The following is a 22,203-nucleotide window of genomic DNA, read 5'->3' on the forward strand; positions in this document are numbered from 1 at the left end:
ATCAAATGTATTAGTCACATGCGCCCGAATACAACAGCTGGAATGTGGACTGCTTACTTACGAGCCCCTAATCAACAATGCAGTTTTAAAAAATACAGATAAGAATAAGAAATAAAGTAACAAGTAATTAAAGAGTAGAAGTAAAATAACAGCGAGACTATATACAGGGGGGGTACCGGTAGGTACAGAGTCAATGTGTGGGGACACCAGAAACTAGTGTCATGCCTACTCCAATTCCCTTTCTCCAGCTTTCGAGGCAGCTGGTCTACTAACCTCCGGTCCTGGCAACCCACATAACAATACACCTGGCAACCATCATTACGCACACCTGCTACCCATTGTTATGCACACCTGGACTTCATCATTACCTTGATTACTCTCCCTTTATTGAGAAATCAGTAGCCTCTGTTTTCAGGCAGTATTGGTTTTGTTCACATTCAGTACTCTTCTCCTGTTTTGTTTAGCTGCTTATTTTCTGTATTAAACAGCATGCTACCAGGAACAAAAGCGCATCCATCAGATAATGTGTGTGCAGAACCTGAATGACTAAATAGAACGCCATACTAAATCAGAGGGATTAATATAAATGGTGCAATATCAGCTGATGCCAATACTCAGGTTTCCTGTCTTGATTTAATACCTACAAGCATGAAGCTAAAGAGGAGGAAATTCTGAAGAGAGCAAATAAAGTACCTGAAACTCAAAGTAGGTAATGTGAAGACAGACTTACAGTGGAGCTACTTTTGTTACACAGGAATTTTTGTCCTCTAGTTTAGCACCTATCTCTTTCAAAAGGTTAACATCAGGGTGAGCTAAAGGCTGAAATGCACTTTAAAGAAACCCAAAGTAAATCTGGGCCAAAGTCCTGGAAAACACAGTTTCTATTCTGGCTCTCACTGTTCATGGAAAAAAGTTGCCGTCTTAATTTCTGGACCCAGTTTCCATCCAATCCCACAAAATCTGATCCACAATTCCATTTAAATGAATTGTAATTGTAAAATAGGCTAAAAGACTCCCTTTCACAGAGACCTAAAGCCTAGGTCAGCAGAGTTTTGAATCTAAGCCATCCACAATACCCGGCAATAAGGAAAGCATAAACACTACCCTCTCTTAAAAAAATGCAACACTGAGCGTTGAGGGCAGTATCTGGACGACTTGTTTACACTCAACTTTGCATACTGTTTATCCAGACCCCACTGCATAGTTGACAGTGTTGTCTAACACTCAGTGTTGATCATGTCAATGCTGGTGAACTGGTCAGGTCCTCAAATTAAATCCCATTTTGTGGTTGCATAAACATATTTAGCAGATGTTATTGTGGGTGTAGTGAAAAACTTGTGTTCCTAGCTCCGACAGTGCAGTAATATCTAACAATACACAATACATATGAATCTAAAAAAGTAAACAAATGGAATTAAGAAATATTAGGATGACCAATGTCGGAGTCCGGGGTATGTGTGTGTATATATATATATATATACACTGCTCAAAAAAATAAAGGGAACACTTAAACAACACAATGTAACTCCAAGTCAATTACACTTCTGTGAAATCAAACTGTCCACTTAGGAAGCAACACTGATTGACAATCAATTTCACATGCTGTTGTGCAAATGGAATAGACAACAGGTGGAAATTATAGGCATTTAGCAAGACGCCCCAATAAAGGAGTGGTTCTGCAGGTGGTGACCAGACCACTTCTCAGTTCCTATGCTTCCTGGCTGATGCTTTGGTCACTTTTGCTGGCGGTGCTTTCACTCTAGTGGTAGCATGAGATGGAGTCTACAACACACACAAGTGGCTCAGGTAGTGCAGCTCATCCAGGATGGCACATCAATGCGAGAAGAAGGTTTGCTCTGTCTGTCAGCGTAGTGTCCAGAGCATGGAGGCGCTACCGGGAGACAGGCCAGTACATCAGAAGACATGGATGAGGCCGTAGGAGGGCAACAACCCAGCAGCAGGACCGCTACCTCCGCCTTTGTGCAAGGAGGATCAGGAGGAGCACTGCCAGGGCCCTGCAAAATGACCTCCAGCAGCCCACAAATGTACATGTGTCTGCTCAAACGGTCAGAAACAGACTCCATGAGGGTGGTATGAGGGCCTGACGTCCACAGGTGGGGATTGTGCTTACAGCCCAACACTGTGCAGGACGTTTGGTATTTGCCAGAGAACACCAAGATTGGCAAATTCGCCACTGGCGCCCTGTGCTCTTCACAGATGAATGCAGGTTCACACTGAGCACGTGACAGACGTGACAGAGTCTGGAGACGCCGTGGAGAACATTCTGCTGCCTGCAACATCCTCCAGCTTGACTGGTTTGGCGGTGGGTCAGTCATGGTGTGGGGTGGCATTTCTTTGGGGGGCCGCACAGCCCTCCATGTGCTCGCCAGAGGTAGCCTGACTGCCATTAGGTACCGGGATGAGATCCTCAGACCCCTTGTGAGACCATATGCTGGTGCGGTTGGCCCTGGGTTCCTCCTAATGCAAGACAATGCTAGACCTCATGTGGCTGGAGTGTGTCAGCAGTTCCTGCAAGAGGAAGGCATTGATGCTATGGACTGGCCCGCCCGTTCCCCAGACCTGAATCCAATTACATTTACATTTACATTTAAGTCATTTAGCAGACGCTCTTATCCAGAGCGACTTACAAATTGGTGCATTCACCTTATGACATCCAGTGGAGCAGCCACTTTACAATAGTGCATCTAAATCTTTTAAGGGGGGGGGGGGGGTGAGAAGGATTACTTTATCCTATCCTAGGTATTCCTTAAAGAGGTGGGGTTTCAGGTGTCTCCGGAAGGTGGTGATTGACTCCGCTGTCCTGGCGTCGTGAGGGAGTTTGTTCCACCATTGGGGGGCCAGAGCAGCGAACAATTGAGCACATCTGGGACATCATGTCTCGCTCCATCCACCAACGTCACGTTGCACCACAGACTGTTCCGGAGTGATTTCCATTGATCATTTTTGTGTGATTTTGTTGTCAGCACATTCAACTATGTAAAGACAAAAGTAGTTAATAAGAATATTTCATTCATTCAGATCTAGGATGTGTTATTTTAGTGTTCCCTTTATTTTTTTGAGCAGTGTATATATATATATACACAGTATATATACAGTACCAGTAAAAAAATTGGACACACCTACTCATACAAGGGTTTTTAAAGAATAATCAAAACTATGAAATAACACATATAATCATCTAGTAAACAAAAAAGTGTAAAAGATATATCAAAGTAGTGTCATGACGTGGCCCTTTTTGGGTATAGCTCGTATAGCCCCCCCCCTTTCTCTCTCCTACACCCAGGTTCTGAGGTCATACATTTATTTCTGGAGAAGACTCTCTCCCCCTGGCCATGCAGAAAGAGACACATAGAGAGAACAAAGGATTTCACATGGTGAACTCCTAAATCCACAAAATAGGGATTTGATACAAAATGTCCACTTGTGAGAAGGTGGGAATGGTCCGTGGACACTTAAGGGACAGGTATGATGAGTGTGTTTCATTTGGTGACCTCAGAGAGGACAGGAAACACATATGACTAATCCTCTGAATATGTTTCTCAATTATGGTGTTTGCATCTAATTCTTGTTTAAAATGAATGAGTAAAGATTAAACTATTTGTGAAATGATATAATATGATGTTAAACCTTTAATATGAAAGAATTGTATTCCCTTTAAAGTTTGACTAAATCACTGGCCCGCCACTAATAAGCACAGACATGATCTGGCGTCATGGAACATCCCTTTTCTACTGTTACGAATAAAAAACCCTCCTGAGGAAATTCTCTTCAGACCACGTGTACCTCGATGGACACTGAGGGAACACCTCAGTATTAGCTAAGGTTGTAATGGTTGTCGAATTCCTAACCATACCATACGTGGAGTATTGGCTACATGGCTGGAAATGGTTAAACTCTGAGACTATCGATCCCTACCGAATAAGAACAAATCATAGATAATAATTACTAGTCTGCAGCTAGAAATTATGTCAACCTGGGATGTGAAGACCGACAACCACTGAAACATCTATTCTATGAGAACATTTCTGAATGGTACTCTGAAGGATTAATTCTAACCACCCAAGACTTCAGGGAAGCAGAGAGAGAGACGCAATGAAGAACGGACTCTCCGCAGACTGACGATTCCAACAGAGATCACAACGACACACTGGGCGTAAATATATATTGATTGCAAATATTCCCGAATGAGTGAGCATTCATGTGCAAAGGATTAGCATTTCAATTAATATACAGTTGAAGTCGGAAAATTACATACACCTTAGCCAAATACATTTAAATCAGTTTTTCACAATTCCTTTCATCACATTCCCAGTGGGTCAGAAGTTTACATACACTCAATTAGTATTTGGTAGCATTGCCTTTAAATTGTTTAACTTGGGTCAAACGTTTCGGGTAGCATTCCACAAGCTTACCACAAGTTGGGTGAATTTTGGCCCATTCCTCCTGACAGAGCTGGTGTAACTGAATCATGTCTGTAGGCCTACTTGCTCACACACACTTCTTCAGTTCTGCCCACAAATGTTCTATAGGATAGAGGTCAGGGCTTTGTGATGACCACTCCAATACCTTGACTTTGTTGTCCTTAAGCCATTTTGCCAAAACTTTGGAAGTATGCTTGGGGTCATTGACCATTTGGAAGACCCATTTGCGACCAAGCTTTAACTTCCTGACTGATGTCTTGAGATGTTGAATCAATATATCCACGTAATTTTACTTCCTCGTCTATTTTGTGAAGTGCAGCAAAGAACCCCCACAACATGATGCTGCCATCCTCGTGCTTCATGGTTGGGATGGTGTTCTTCAGCTTGCAAGCCTCCTCCTTTTCCTCCAAACATAACGATGGTCATCATGGCCTAACAGTTATATTTTTGTTTAATCAGACCAGAGGACATTTCTACAAAAAGCACGATCTCTGTCCCCATTGTGCAGTTGCAAACCATAGACTGGCTTTTTTATGCCGGTTTTGGAGCAGTGGCTTCTTCCTTGCTGAGCGGACTTTCAGGTTATGTAGATATAGGACTTGTTTTACTCTGAATATAGATACTTTTGTACCTGTTTCCTCCAGCATCTTCACAAGGTCCTTTGTGGTTGTTCTGGGATTGATTTGCAATTTTCGCACCAAAGTACATCCATCTCTAGGAGACAGAATCAAATCAAATCAAATGTATTTATATAGCCCTTCTTATTTTACTGCTTGCGTCAGTTACTTGATGTGGAATAGAGTTATTTTTAGTCATGGCTCTATGTAGTACTGTGTGCATCCCATAGTCGTTCTGGACTTGGGGACTGTGAAGAGACCTCTTGCGGCATGTCTTGTGGAGTACGCATGGGTGTCTGAGCTGTGTGCCAGTAGTTCAGACAGACAGCTCAGTGCATTCAACATGTCAATACCTCTCATAAATAAAAGTAGTGATGAAGTCATCGCTTTATTATATACAGACTTCTCCCCGTCTTAGCTACTACTGCATCAATATGTTTTGACCATGACAGTTTACAATGTAGGGTTACTCTAAACAGTTTAGTCATCTCAACTTGCTCAATTTCCACATTATTTATTACAAGATGTAGTTGAGGTTTAGGTTTTAGTGAGTGTTTTGTTCCAAATACAATGCTTTTAGTTTAAATATTTAGTGCTAACTTATTCCTTGCCACCCACTCTGAAACTAACTGCAGCTCTTTGTTGAGGGTTGCAGTCATTTCAGTCACTGTAGTAGCTGCCTTGTATAGTGTTGAGTCATCCACATACATAGACACTCTGGCTTTACTCAAAGTCAGTGGCATGTCGTTAGTAAAAATTGAAAAAAGCAAGGGGTTTAAACAGCTACCCTGGGGAATTCCTGATTCTAACTGGATTATATTTGAGAGGCTTCCATTAAAGAACACCCTCTGTATTCTGTTAGGCAAGTAACTCTTTATCCACATTATAGCAGGGGGTGTAATATACCTCAGAAATACGTAATATAGAATAGCATATAATAGTAGTATATAATAGCATACAGTGCACTCAGAAGGATTCAAACCCCTAGACTCTTTCCACAATTTTATTCTAATATATATATATTTTTAATCCTTCATCAGCCTACACACAATACCCAGTAATGAAAAAGTGAAAACAGGTTTAGACATTTTTGCTAATTTATTACAATAAAAAAAACTGAAATTTCACATTTACATAAGTATTCAGAGCCTTTATGCAGTACTTTATTGAAGCACCTACTTAATACATTTTAGTATAAGGCTGTAACGTAACAAAGAATGGAATTAAGGGTTAAGGGGTCTCAATACTTTCCGAATGCACTGTACATAGTCAGCAGCCTCTAAGGTGCAAGGTTGAGTACCTGGTAGTAGCCAGTGAGTAACAGTGAGTAAATTTTAGGGCTGGGTACTGTGCGGAGGCCGGTTAGTGGTGAGTATTTAACAGTCTGATGGCCTTGAGATAGAGGCTGTTTTTCATTTCGATCTAAACAGGATCTAGGAATTCACTGTACTGATGGGTAACAGAAAAGATGAGTGCTTTGTGATTGATGCTTTTTGCTATACATGCGATCTCACAGAAGTCTCATTTGTTATTGTCCGGTACTAGTGATCAGTCAGTACAGTATTCAACTACAATACATACTACAACTACAGTGTGTTCTGAGGCCTTCAGTCAAAGCAGACAAAGTTGTCTAGACAAGGTCAAACACTTCCAACTGTCTATCCTACTCATCTACTACCTATCTACTACCTATCCACTTCAAATAAAAATACTGAGAAAAAGGCTTATAAGCTGCTAGATGGCTGTGCTCTCCATTCATGTGCTGAAGTCTTTTCAGGGTCACTCGAAAGCCACTTCTGTGCCGAGAAGTGTCTCTGCCGAGAAGTGTCTCGGCCGAGACAGCTAAGCTGAACAACATGTCATCACTATGGCTTTCACTCTGCCTAGCTGCACAAAGAAAAACATGGAGCACACTCATTTCCATATTGCACAGGTCATCATGAGCCAGAAACACAACAAGTATAAACAAATATAGAGATAAACAGTGTGGGATATAAAAAAAGCAGAATTATTGCCTTCATTCACAAACCAGTTTCCAAACATGTCTCTGATTCATTCTGCCATGAAACCCATTTTTAGTTCAAAACTGATGTTTAGGGCCTCTACAACTTTTGGCTCATACTTTATCTTCATAACCACTTAACTGACATAATAAGATTGCTCAAATTAGCTTTCAATTTGAGATAAGTGCACCGTATTGTGGAGAGCAAAAAGTGACCTTTCATGTTTTTCAGGATGAGTCAAACACACCTATTTTTCAGTGGCAATTGACTAGACTATAACTGACTAAATAGAAAAAACTATAACTAAACAAAAATGGTTTTATTTAATTTTATTAAAAAAAGAGTTGAGACTAAATTATCTCTGTGACTCAAATCTGACCATTAAATGAACTGGACAATCATTTTTGGAGAGATTGAGAGCTTTACAGTGATAAGCACAATTAATATTAGCAGCTCAGATGCGCTGTGCAGTTCTGTTCAGCAGAGGGAAGGATCCGACACACAGCCTAGCCTACATCAGCTGGTGAACTGTAGGGGAGCAAGCGATGAGTGTGGGCAGACAGGCTCCGTTTCAGCTCTGCCTCTGATTATACACATCGTGCACGCAACTCTCTTGCTTCCCCATAGCTATCCAGTCACCACCAGTCTTCTAGTAAGATTTGCCTGCTTATTAAGAAACACAAGCTGCTTTACAAAATAAAAAAAACATTAAAGATGCACCATGCAGAAATCACTCCAACATTTCCTTGTTGATAAAATTCTAATAGTTTGCCTAATTTCAGTTTATGTGACAAAACAAGCAGTCATTGTACCATCTAATCCGCTGTGGAATATATTTACCACAAGCAAAAATATTGTCTATTCAACCGTTTGAAGCTGGTGTACAAAATCGAAAGTAAAAGACGCAAAAACTAAACTTCTGATCGGGAAGAATAAAAATCGCACACACAGATCTACTGCTTCATAGACTTGCTTTCAACATGAATGAAAGATCAATAACTCACATCTCTATGGGAATCTGGCCTGGTCACCCAAAAAGTTACATACAGTAATGTAGCTTTAAATTTAATAGTAAAACAACCGTCTAGCTATGTTTTTCTCCCCTTTTTGAATTTGTAATCTCGCTCAACCCTTGCACTTTCCCCATTGTATTTTGTAGCCAGGTTCTGTAGCCAACATACTAGCCTAGTCTCCATCTTTCCTCTGAGAAAATGTCTTCAATCTAACTATTACCATAAAAAAAAGTTATTACCCATAATACCAGCAATAGATTTTTGGTCGCATTTTACATTGGCTGGTCGCATTTTACATTCATAAAGCATATCGCGGGCCATACTAAAACTAGGCTAATTGCGGACCAGCCCATTAGGCTACACCTTTTTCAGTCGTGTTACCTCATTAGCTAGCTATAGCTAACAACCTGGGGCTCGTTCAGCAGGATAGAAATATGTAGATAGAAATATGTTATGTAGAACAAACATGCCTTTCTGACATGTTGAATAAGGAATAGTGTCGGCTCTATTCATGGCATTTCTAAAATTAAAGGCCATTTAGTTGACTAAAAGGGCAACACTATTGTGGAATTCAAAAGTATCATTTCCCATTTTTACAGTCTTTGGTATGATTCCGCTGTGGATCGAACTCCCAAACTTACAATCTCAGGGCAGACACACCACAATGCCACTGAGTTGGTTCTATACTAAACTGTGACATGGCCTTTAATTGATTCCAATTACAGGATTATAAATTCTCATACCTTTGTTCATGAAACAGGTTGAAAGTAAAACATTCTGTCTGCTAGGCACAGTTCTAACTGAAACACAGCTTGAGAGGATTTTTCACAGCAATTGTGAACTATTCCACCCTAATGGCTGCTATATTCTCCCAGTTACAGCTGTAGTTAGTCCGAATTTGCTCCTTATATGGGCATTGCAAAGTAGCTTTTGTAGCCATTTGTTTACATGCTCATGTAACTGGTAGGATGTGAACCCCCCCAGTCTCCTGCTCCATAACCAAACGTCTTAACAATTAGACCCCAAAAATATTCCGTCTTTAGCTGAGGGTGGTTTAAGTCGCAGGCAGGGCTACCTCATCAATAGAACATTTAAACTCCCCTCCGCTACACTCATCCCAGAAATGTTACATTTCACTCTGTACTAATTTGAATATACTCTGTGATTCATGGCAAGAAGTACTGTATATGGCAGAAATATATTACTTTTAAAATCAAACATTTATAGGAATGACTTTTTGTAGATTAAAGGTTTACAAAATAGTGGCTCAGGTTGCAGCATTTCAGTAAAATAGCTGATAAGGCCCTCACGGGCCAATCTGTGGTGGCTCCACATATCTGCCTCTGTGCCAAATATGGTGTGTTAATCTGAAAATATGTCTTCTGAACTGCAAATGATAACACCGTCTGTGGCCATTTCATAAAATGACTGCCAAGACCCCCATGGGCCAAATCTCTGGGGGCTCCATATGTCATTTTTTTTCAGGCTATATCAATCTACCTATGTGACAAATGTAGTGTGTTAATCTCAAAAAAAGCCTTCAGAACTCTAAAATTGTATTACCAACCGTGGCCGTTTATGGTGTATTAATCTCAAAATATTCCTTCTGAACTGCAAATTATAACACCGTCTGTGGCCATTTCATAAGATGACTGCCAAGGCCCCCATGGGCCAAATCTCTGGGGGCTCCATGTCTAAATCTTTTCAGGGTCCATAAATCTACCTAATGGTCAAATTTGGAGCCTTTATCTTAAACAATACATCTGAATACCAAAATATAGTAGCTGTGTCCGAATACCCATACTAATATACTGTATACTAAATACTAAATGAGTATACACCACATACTATCATTTTTGTATAATGTAAACAAACAGTATCCTTTCAGTTGAGTGTACTAGCGCTTCGCCTGTCTACCGGAAGTAGATGATGTTGCTAGGCAAAATCTTGCTAGCTTGTTAGCATAGCTAATAAATTACCAACTAGCCATCTTACAACTTCATTAACAATGTCCATTGAGAACACACAATGAATATACAACTTGGCTATGCTAAGAATGACGTGAATAATCAAGTCAATAAACGTTGGGTAGTTAGTTAGATAGCATATACAGTAGTTACAATACTGTCAAGTTTTATATATTAATAGCCAACTAACGTTAGGTATCTAGCTATATTACCGGAACATACCAGAAATTGCTGTAATGATATGCTATGTAGCCAGCGTAGCTAACAATTGTCAGCCAACACAGCATGTAACGTAACTTATTTGAAGTCATTACTTTATTATATTGCTCAACATTTACTTTACATTTGTCATAATTAGTTAAAGCAATGAATTTGTATCCTCTCTCATTGGACTTTGGCTGCATGTTTCCCACCATTTGCTTCAATCTGAAAATGTTGTGTAGTCATTTTCTGAGGATATGCATTATCGGCCCTAAAAGCACAGCAATAGGGTCCACTGCTTGTTTACTTTGGTGAATGTAGTACGACATCCGGGATCTTTTGGCATACTAACTATATCCATACTATGACCAACAAGCATACCACATACTCAATATACAGCATAAATAGTGCAGTTAGTATGGGTATTTGAACACAGCTCTAGTTACAATTTTGAAAAATTGCGGCCACACCCCCTCTGGGGCCAAATCTGGGTTGGCTCCATATCTAAATCTTTTCAGGGTACATACATCTACATTTACAAGTTTGCGCTTTTCACAAAAAAATATGATTGTTTCAGATTTTTGGAGCTAAGCGGCCCACTGGGCTCTATTACACTAAATGGCCATGATCTGTGCAATACAGGGCCTTGCTGCTTGTCTCCCACAAATCATGATGCAAGGTCAATGTAACGTGGGGTTCACACATTAACACTACACCAGCAGCTATCCAAATGTGATCATACTGTATATAACCTATAACTCTAGGACAGAGCCCCATGCTTAATTAGGCCTCTTGAGTTCTGAGATGTACTCTGCTGGCACAATAGAAAATAAAAACTAGAAAAGTTTCAGGTAGAAATTGAGGGTCTAGAATGGACATTGCTACTTTCCAAATTAAATGTCTTCTCTGCATTCTAATACTCAACATTAACCTCAAACTGTGCCAACTAAGAACACCTGAAGTCTGTCCCCTGTGAATGAGCCAATCAAAGGGGCACACTGGCCAAAAGGCCTCTCCAACCATCTGGCAGGATATGACATACAGTATGTGCTGCAGATGAAGTATCAATTAAAGTTAAAAGAGGACAGGCGCCAGGCATGCAGGCAGGCGAGTTTCACACAGATGGTCCCTGTTAGCCTGTCTGACACCTAGCAGATGTGTATCCTAATGCTTCAGGCTTGCTGACTTTGACCCCTTACACCAGCCACTGCTATTGAACAAACTAAGTTTGTACGAGCAATCGTACAAAGTATGATAGAAAGAAACAGTCCCAGTAGGTGATAATCACCAAGAAACTCCATGTTCTTTGCACATTGTCAAAATTTGGGCTCGTATTCCCAAACATGTGAGTAGGAAAGCTAATCTAGAACAAGTTATGTTTTATAGAGATCATAATAGATTAACACACCTACTCAGAGATTCTTTGCCAATACAGGCATTGGCAAATGGTTTCTCAAGACTTTGTGATAACTGCAAAGTTTACATTACAACGACACTCCCTTCCACAAGACACAAAAGCACAGCACATGAGTTCCAAAGCATTGATAGAACAACTAATTAGCCACACATGGATCTAGACATTAACCATTCAGATGAGTAATGGCATCAGTTGTAGTGAATCATGAAGTCATGAAACTTGGAGAAAATGCTCACTCTGAAAGAAATTACCCTTGAGGACAAACTCTTTCATATGTGCCTTAAAAATGGCTCCAACCCCCCCCCCCAAATGTCTGTGCTGCAGCATGGAAAAAAACTAAGACCTTGTTGGAGAGCACAGAGGAGCAATAAAGTACAGCTAGCCTGATTTACAAAGCAACTCCTTCAAAAATATTTTCCTATTGCTGCTCTGCCAGTGTTTAATGATAAGAGCTTCTCCAAAAGCCTGGCTGTGGGAGTACAACTGTGTAGGGAGTACATTTTCGGGAGTGAAATGGAAAAGATTAAGCACTTACAAAAACATACTCATGACTAACTTCACGGACTTCACTTTTGAAATACAGCAATACGTTTTTTCTTCGTGCCTCTGCTGAAATACATTTCGAACAATATCTTGCTTTTTAAATCATAGAAATTGTCATATCAAACAGTCCTGGTGCAGTAGCGCATAACACAACTATTTATGACTATTTTCAGTGTAATTCAATTCTGCATTCACTTGGGGGAAGGAATAAAAATGTATTTTTTGACCATATCCCTCAGCAAGTCATAAAACACTGTGATGAAGGCAGAGCTGAATTCCAGTGTCTACAGTTGGACAGCCATGGATGTGAGGGTAAAGATTAATGATGTACACCTGGTTTTCCCCGACTCTAGATTTCATATGGAAGGACCAAACTCCCCCAGGTTTCTCAGTCCATCTGGCTCATAGTGTGGAAAATGCTCTTTCTTCCCACTTTCCACTATCCCATTTGTTACAGAGGGTGTGGTTTGGAGCTGGAGCTGAAAACATCTCTACACTCAACCGCCACAGATCGGTGGTGTTGAATCGCCAGTGTAGGGACACAATCTATTCCAGTAATAGATTGTGAAATGTACAGTACAGTGTATTTATTTATACTAACAGCTATTGGAGGACACTTATGTTACGCTAAATGGACAAATGCTAAAATAATATGCATATTAAAACAAGTAAACAATGAACAAGTGACTCTGGGACACTTTGACATGAGCTTCTTGGAGAACACATTTCATTCAGTGCTGCTATTGTGATATGCCTGTTTACACAGGGCTCCAATAAAGCCTTAAATGAACACTACATTGGAATTAGGTCAAACACTTCTCAAATACACCACACGTCCGTGGAGGAGAGCGTGACTGCCCAACTTTGTGGAATGCAGTCCCTTATATGTTCACAACTCTGGTCTGTTAAATGATCTGCACTTGGATTTCATCTTGATGCAGGTATTTCAGGATTTTTCCCAAAGTGAGCAACAAAAAAAACAAGTTTGAAACAGGCACTCAATGTCGAGTCGCAGAGATTATGCATTTTAGCGGTTCGGGACCGGTTCCGACTGACATTTTGGTGAACAAAGCAATCTGTGAACGTTGTAGGGTCCTGAGCCTTATAGTGCCAGAAAGATCCATCTGGCTGCTCTCCAGTACTACTCTCTCTGCGGAGCAGACTTCTGAAGTGTCAGGTTTTAGACCACACATTTGCATTGGGAGTGCCATATTTTCTGGCCTATCCAGACAAATAATTGTTTTGCTCTTCCTGTGAGTGATGGAGCCCAGCTTGGGAGACAGCATATGAAAGGTGTCAGTCTAGCAAATCCTGGGATATTCACATCTGGTTCTAGAGCTCTCAACATGAAAAAATACTCAAAAATACTCATTTCATAGAATTTAAACATGTTAACTTTCCCATGGTCACAGATGGACAAAGCTTCAGCTTAAAGCTGAAGTTCTAACGAGTCTGCACACATTTGAAATGTGTCTCTGCTCCACTCAGTGGGCGTTTGGAAGAAAAATATCTGTCAGTTATATGAAATGGTGCCAATATTGTACTGTCACAAAGTATGATCATATTTATTTTCACAGCTATAAGAAAGGTGAAATCTTACAGTAAATTGTTTATAATTGGAATGTTACTATATTTAGAAAGCATTTCAGTCATTTCGAGACCAATTGCTCCACTTTTGATGAATAGAAAAAAAAATCAAATGATTTTTAAATGTTCATAATATTTGTACTACAAACTTGAGCTTGTGTACTCAAAAGTGACTACACCTCAATTTTAAATTTTAAATTTTTTAAATACCAGAAAAGTGAATTCCAGTCTTTTCTAAAACTATTCATCTTTACCAGTTATTGCAGTTATTGTTTATGGCCAGCTCATGAACAATAATTTGTTTGGAATGCTTTCTAAATATAGTAACATTCCAATTATATTTAGACAGAAATCTACATTTTGCCCTATCATTAAAGGGAAACTCCACAACTTTTTCAACCTCATTTTCATTATATATAGCACAACACCAATGTCAACATATGTGAAAATGGAGAATTTCAAAGTTTTGTGGAAAAAATATATAAAGTTAAAAAGTTCTACGCAATGAGATTCACGGTGATGTGGAGAACAAGAAAATAACCCCCCCTTGGGCTGTAAAGATTGAAAATTCACAGTTTTTACTTTTAATTCTACCCTGTGATGTCTCAAGAAAATGTATGACCTTATCTTTTTGACTATAGATCATAGAAAAGCTCTGTTTCCACATATGCAGACACTGGTTTGGTGCAGGAGATGATGAATATGAGGTTGAAAAGTGACGGAATTGCCCTTTAAGCACTTCTCATTTGCCCCACTGTAACTGCAGCAAGTGTAGCTATCACTCTGCCTTCAAACACATGGTGTCTGATATTTATGAGAGATAAACTCAACATGTCAGACAAAACCTATTATTATGCAAGATGTGCTTGAATGCTCACATGTTATAATGAGGCAACCTACCATGGCCAGTTTCAGGCAAACACAAGTTCAAAATTATCACTTACCCTGAGCTGAAATAGCTGTATTCCACAGCCTTTGGTAAAAACAAAAATCTGCAAAATGACAAAGGCCTTTAGGTCATTATCCTCCTGGTATTTCCTCTCTGTGCAGCTGGCTTGTCCAGCTCCCCCGAAGGAAGGCGGATGAGCGTGGTGGAGATGGGCTGATAGACCACAGAGGAGCCTTGGTTATCGGCACACACTGAAACTCAGCACTTCAGAAACAGACTGACACCCTCCCGATCACTCTGCAGAGGAACTGTGGCACTGACTCTAAGGTTGAGATGGAACAAACTCCCAACCTCCTGGAGCACTGCCACCCCTCTTTTCCTCCTCCCACTTTCTCCAAATAGGGAAAAAATGAAAAGATTGAGGAGGGGTAGGGGAGAAAAAAAGGAGTCTTAAACAAGAACCAGATGCACAGCCCTGTTTGATCTAGATGTGATGTCACAAACCTAGAGCAGGATTCTCCCCTCCCCTCCTTCCTTTCTTTTCTTCCTCCAACGCTGCAGGGCCCTTTTGGTTAACCTGGCAACCTGGAGATCTGGATATTTGTTTCAAAAGGAAAAAACAACAACACAAAAACAGCATCATTAAGTTATCACTCTACTCCTTTGTTTTTTCTCTTGATGTCAAAGTTGAGTCAAGTTTGCAAGCAGTTTAAGTAACTGGCATGTGATTTTAATGTGACGCACCCCTAGCGATTCCCTCTCATTTAGCCATGCTAAATGGAATGACAAGGCTCTTTGAAACTTGGGACAGAGTCTTACCTCTGGGTCTTGGTTCAGCTGGTTCTCACTCTGTAACAGAGAGAGGGTGAGAGGGATATGGAGAGAAGAAGAGAGAATAAACAGGTCCCGTGCTGTGAAAATCATTCCAGGGCCATTGACTGTGCACAACATCTCAGAATGTGGATGGATGATTTGTTGGTCTGCCAAGACCTTGGTTTGGAGCCCCCACAAATTAGATGATTACACTTGCTTAGTGTCAAGATGTTCTTCAGGAATGTGCAAGACAGTGTTGAGCACTAATGAAATAGTTTGGCACCAGATGGAAATGCAATACTGCTGCTAGTGAAAGTCTGCTAAAAGAACCATACAATGCCATGGAACTAATTAAAATACAGTCATATACTGGTACACAAGTCCCTGATAATGCTTTGTAAAGTTTTTGTTGCAACTTTTTGAAATGACAGTGCAGAACCTCCAGGGCCCAATTTTGACAATTTAAAAAAGACTGCAATACTCCAAATACTATTTTATAATTTATTCCAACCTCTAATTCTGGGAAGTTTATGCAGGCTGCCAATAATTCATGCAAGGTAAAAGTGCATATACAAAATACATGATATAATGTAACTGCTTTAATTTCACTCTGAACTTGCATTATGAGAATTTAAGCAATTCTCAACATCCCAAAAATGTACGAAATGTTAAAATCTAAGCCAATGAGAAGAAGAAAGCCTAAAAGAGTAGCTGTAAGTAGTTGCCGCAGCTGTCACAACGCCTGGAGTGGTGGGTGCGGATTCAAACGCAGAGAGCAGAGGATACTGGGAAACCGGACTTTGTTTCGGTTTCCAATGCCAACGCCCAAAACAACAGGCGAAATAATCACCAAAATGTCCAACCCAACACAGGGCACAAACGGACAGGAACACTACACGCACAACCTGACTAACAGAAAACAAGCCCACACAAAAACAGGCAGGCCTAACAGGCTTGAATAGTACTGAATCAAAAACCAAATAAGAGACCGTTGCAACCAATAAGACAAAACAAACAGAAAAGGAAAAGGGCAGCTAGTAGACCTGCGACGACGACCCCCGAGCGCCGCCCGAACCGGCAGGGGAGCCACCTTCGGTGGGAGTCGTGTCAGCAGCATGTTTCTGAATATGAGCAAACCCAGGCGTTCTCCCAGTTGTCACTGCACTGTTAAATTAACATTTGTTCTTCACATTTATTTTAACATTGCTGAAAAGTTCTACAAGCTATAAACTAAGAAAAATAAGAAATTCCCTACTCCAGCAGGCAAAATCAGGCACATATCGTGATGTAACTTTCTGGTTGTTAACTGGTTTTCTGGTTGAGAGGACGTCACCAAATTACCAACCCGATAAAGACATAATTTTCTGGTTGCTAAAAAGACATTTACAAAACATAGATTTACAACCAGTATAAAACCTGACCATGACGTCATGAGATCATTACAATCTGTTTTGCCTGCTGGGACTATGCTAACTGCCTGGAAACCTTCACAGTCTGTCTTCTCTAGAGTGCTCCATGATGTGTCTGGGTCCCTGTGCTGTGCTGCAGCCTGTCTGTAAGGTTTTACTAGCACCCCCCAATATGTCCTGCATTGCGTTACACTGTTATGATGGTGCTAGGCAACAGCTTCCCAGAAATGTTGTCGTATCCCACTGAGTTACAAGCTGTGTTAAATTCAGACACAACATGCATATTTGAGTGTGCTCTCCAGCTAGCTAAACTGAAAATGTTACAGTAATGAGGGGTGGCTACATTCTTATAAATGATTTCAACTTTTTTGTTGATTATAAATTGTTAAAGTGCAGTTCAATGTATTAACTGTCCGTGACTTTCCATGTATGCTGTAAAATAGGCCTAGTTGAAAGTCGGTGTCTAATTAAATTCTTCCTGGTTCATCATCTATCACAGCCACTGTTGTCACCATATATTGCATTACCGACAACCAACCCCCCCATATTAAGATAGAAAATACTAATGTGGCCTAATTGGTGCCCCATGTCTCTCTACATAAAGACCAAAAGGTCTCAGAGCAAAAGGAAACATGTCTTACATATTTCACGGTTCCGATGTGGCAAGCACTAATGATTGTTGCACACTATGAATGTCTCCCTCACAACTTTAAGCAACTGACCAACATGTCAAGGCAGAGCTCAGCTGACATCTGTGCTAAGAATCTCATTCAACGCATGTCACCTAAGTGACTTAATTTGGGTGGATAAAAGCATTCTGAGGGTATTCTCATGGTGCTTTTCAGCTCGTTGCGTTCTATAATGAGAGCCAGCTTTCAGATGTAATACTAACAAGCAGGTTGCTGACACAATGCAGACCATGGGACTGATTATTTTCAACTCTACAATGGACGAGGATGCCATTTTCTTTAGCATCCAGAGGATTCTCATCCTGATGATTCTATGGGTGTGGTTCAAATGGTGTTCATTGCCTATATGGAAATTATGAAATGGAAATGTTGTTCTTATTCCTAGTCAAGCCGCAAAGATATGCTCAGTGTGCTGGTTTATTTTCTATTCATAAGCAACAGCATACTGTCTCTGTCATAACCAAAGTATTCACGCTAGTCTTCCTGTTGGTGCCTCTCCTTGCCTTCCCCCATAAACACATTATCAAAAGGAAAAAACCTGACCACCTTTTGGCTTTCAACGGGAAATGTATGTGTCAGTTAAATCAAAGCAAATCAAATCAAATTTCATTTGTCACATACACATGGTTAGCAGATGTTAATGCGAGTGTAGCGAAATGCTTGTGCTTCTAGTTCCGACAATGCAGTAATAACCAACAAGTAATCTAACTAACAATTCCAAAACTACTGTCTTATACACAGTGTAAGGGGATAAAGAATATGTACATAAGGATATATGAATGAGTGATGGTACAGAGCAGCATAGGCAAGATACAGTAGATGGTATCGAGTACAGTATATACATATGAGATGAGTATGTAAACAAAGTGGCATAGTTAAAGTGGCTAGTGATACATGTATTACATAAGGATGCAGTCGATGATATAGAGAACAGTATATACGTATGCATATGAGATGAATCATGTAGGGTAAGTAACATTATATAAGGTAGCATTGTTTAAAGTGGCTAGTGATATATTTACATCATTTCCCATCAATTCCCATTATTAAAGTGGCTGGAGTTGAGTCAGTGTCAGTGTCAGTGTGTTGGCAGCAGCCACTCAATGTGAGTGGTGGCTGTTTAACAGTCTGATGGCCTTGAGATAGAAGCTGTTTTTCAGTCTCTCGGTCCCAGCTTTGATGCACCTGTACTGACCTCGCCTTCTGGATGATAGCGGGGTGAACAGGCAGTGGCTCGGGTGGTTGTTGTCCTTGATGATCTTTATGGCCTTCCTGTGACATCGGGTGGTGTAGGTGTCCTGGAGGGCAGGTAGTTTGCCCCCGGTGATGCGTTGTGCAGACCTCACTACCCTCTGGAGAGCCTTACGGTTGTGGGCGGAGCAGTTGCCGTACCAGGCGGTGATACAGCCCGACAGAATGCTCTCGATTGTGCATCTGTAGAAGTTTGTGAGTGCTTTTGGTGACAAGCCGAATTTCTTCAGCCTCCTGAGGTTGAAGAGGCGCTGCTGCGCCTTCTTCACGATGCTGTCTGTGTGGGTGGACCAATTCAGTTTGTCTGTGATGTGTACGCTGAGGAACTTAAAACTTACTACCCTCTCCACTACTGTTCCATCGATGTGGATAGGGGGGTGTTCCCTCTGCTGTTTCCTGAAGTCCACAATCATCTCCCTAATTTTGTTGACGTTGAGTGTGAGGTTATTTTCCTGACACCACACTCCGAGGGCCCTCACCTCCTCCCTGTAGGCCGTCTCATCGTTGTTGGTAATCAAGCCTACCACTTTTGTGTCGTCCGCAAACTTGATGATTGAGTTGGAGGCGTGCGTGGCCACGCAGTCGTGGGTGAACAGGGAGTACAGGAGAGGGCTCAGAACGCACCCTTGTGGGGCCCCAGTGTTGAGGATCAGCGGGGTGGAGATGTTGTTGCCTACCCTCACCACCTGGGGGCGGCCCGTCAGGAAGTCCAGTACCCAGTTGCACAGGGCGGGGTCATGACCCAGGGTCTCGAGCTTGATGACGAGCTTGGAGGGCACTATGGTGTTAAATGCCGAGCTGTAGTCGATGAACAGCATTCTCACATAGGTATTCCTCTTGTCCAGATGGGTTAGGGCAGTGTGCAGTGTGGTTGAGATTGCATCGTCTGTGGACCTATTTGGGCGGTAAGCAAATTGGAGTGGGTCTAGGGTGTCAGGTAGGGTGGAGGTGATATGGTCCTTGACTAGTGTCTCAAAGCACTTCATGATGACGGAAGTGAGTGCTACGGGGCGGTAGTCGTTTAGCTCAGCTACCTTAGCTTTCTTGGGAACAGGAACAATGGTGGCCCTCTTGAAGCATGTGGAAACAACAGACTGGGATAGGGATTGATTGAGTATGTCCGTAAACACACCAGCTCTGAGGGCGCGGCTGGGGATGCCGTCTGGGCCTGCAGCCTTGCGAGGGTTGACACGTTTAAATGTTTTCCTCACGTCGGCTGAAGGAGAGTCCGCATGTTTTAGTTGCGGGCAGTGTCAGTGGCACTGTATTGTCCTCAAAGCGGGCAAAAAAGTTATTTAGTCTGCCTGGGAGCAAGACATCCTGGTCCGTGACGGTGCTGGTTTTCTTTTTGTAATCCGTGATTGACTGTAGACCCTGCCACATACCTCTTGTGTCTGAGCCGTTGAATTGAGATTCTACTTTGTCTCTATACTGACGTATAGCTTGTTTGATTGCCTTGCGGAGGGAATAGTTACACTGTTTGTATTCAGTCATGTTTCCAGTCACCTTGCCCTGATTAAAAGCAGTGGTTCGCGCTTTCAGTTTCACGCGAATGCTGCCATCAATCCACGGTTTCTGGTATGGGAATGTTTTAATCGTTGCTATGGGAACAACATCTTCAACGCACGTTCTAATGAACTCGCACACCGAATCAGCGTATTCGTCAATGTTGTCGTCTGACGCAATACGGAACATGTCCCAGTCCACGTGATGGAAGCAGTCTTGGAGTGTGGAATCAGATTGGTCGGACCAGCGTTGAACAGACATCAGCGCGGGAGCTTCTTGTTTTAGTTTCTGTCTGTAGGCAGGGATCAACAAAATGGAGTCATGGTCAGCTTTTCCCGTAAGGAGGGGGGGGCAGGGCCTTATATGCATCGCGGAAGTTGGAATAGCAATGATCCAAGGTTTTTCCAGCCCTGGTTGCGCAATCGATATGCTGATAAAATTTAGGGAGTCTTGTTTTCAGATTAGCCTTGTTAAAATCCCCAGCTACAATGAATGCAGCCTCCGGATATATGGATTCCAGTTTGCAAAGAGTCAAATAAAGTTCGTTCAGAGCCATCGATGTGTCTGCTTGGGGGGGAATATATACGGCTGTGATTATATTCGAAGAGAATTCCCTTGGTAGATAATGCGGTCTACATTTGATTGTGAGGAATTCTAAATCAGGTGAACAGAAGGACTTGAGTTCCTGTATGTTGTTGTGGCCACACCACGTCCCATTAACCATAAAGCATACGCCCCCGTCCCTCTTCTTACCAGAAAGATTTTTGTTTCTGTTGGCGCGATGCGTCTCTCCAGTGAGCCATGTTTCCGTGAAGCAAAGAACGTTACAGTCTCTGATGTCCCTCTGGAATGCTACCCTTGCTCGGATTTCATCAACCTTGTTGTCAAGAGACTGGACATTGGCGAGGAGAATGCTAGGGAGTGGTGCACAATGTGCCCGTCTCCGGAGTCTGACCAGAAGACCAGCTTCGTTTTCCCCTTTTTCGAAGTCGATTTTTGGGGTCGCCGGCTGGGATCCATTCCGTTGTCCTGGGTGAAAGGCAGAACGCAGGATCTGCTTCGCGAAAGTCATATTCTTGGTCGTACTAATGGTGAGTTGACAGTGCTCTTATGTTCAGTAGTTCTTCTCGACTGTATGTAATGAAACCTAAGATGACCTGGGGTACCAATGTAAGAAATAACACGTAAAAAAAACAAAAAACTGCATAGTTTCCTAGGAATGCGAAGCGAGGCGGCCATCTCTGTCGGCGCCGGAAGTTCAACATCTGGAACTGGAACGAAAGGCGGCCAAATGAGGTGTTGGCTTTAGGGATGATCAGTGAGATACACCTGCTGGAGTGCGTGCTATGGATGGGTGTTGCCATCGTGACCAGTGAACTTAGATAAGGCGGAGCTTTACCTAGCTTTACCTAGCATGGACTTGTAGATGACCTGGAGCCAGTGGGTCTGGCGACGAATATGTAGCGAGGGCCAGCCGACTAGAGCATACAGGTCGCAGTGGTGGGTGGTATAAGGTGTTTTAGTGACAAAACGGATGGCACTGTGATAAACTGCATCCAGTTTGCTGAGTAGAGTGTTGGAAGCAATTTTGTAGATGACATCGCCGAAGTCGAGGATCGGTAGGATAGTCAGTTTTACTAGGGTAAGTTTGGAGGCGTGAGTGAAGGAAGCTTTATTGCGGAATAGAAAGCCGACTCGAGATTTGATTTTCGATTGGAGATGTTTGATATGAGTCTGGAAGGAGAGTTTCTAGCCAGCCACCTAGGTACTTATAGATGTCCACATATTCAAGGTCGGAACCATCCAGGGTGGTGATGCTGGTCAGGCGTGCAGGTGCAGGCAGCGAACGGTTGAAA

At 41.8% G+C, this 22,203-nt stretch overlaps 1 protein-coding gene across 3 annotated transcripts in view; it reads right to left on the minus strand.

Moving 5' to 3' along the window:
- The window catches only part of LOC115130343 (collagen alpha-3(VI) chain-like), a 97,036-nt gene extending 82,037 nt beyond the window's left edge, over positions 1-14,999 (minus strand). For all 3 annotated transcript variants that reach the window (XM_029661854.2, XM_029661526.2, XM_029661437.2), the window contains exon 1: positions 14,735-14,999. The gene's annotated coding sequence lies outside the window, so the exon portion shown is untranslated. The remainder of the gene's footprint in view (positions 1-14,734) is intronic.
- Between the last annotated feature and the right edge of the window lie 7,204 nt (positions 15,000-22,203).

The sequence above is a fragment of the Oncorhynchus nerka genome, linkage group LG1, assembly GCF_034236695.1.
Source record: "Oncorhynchus nerka isolate Pitt River linkage group LG1, Oner_Uvic_2.0, whole genome shotgun sequence".
Taxonomy (NCBI): Eukaryota; Metazoa; Chordata; class Actinopteri; order Salmoniformes; family Salmonidae; genus Oncorhynchus; species Oncorhynchus nerka.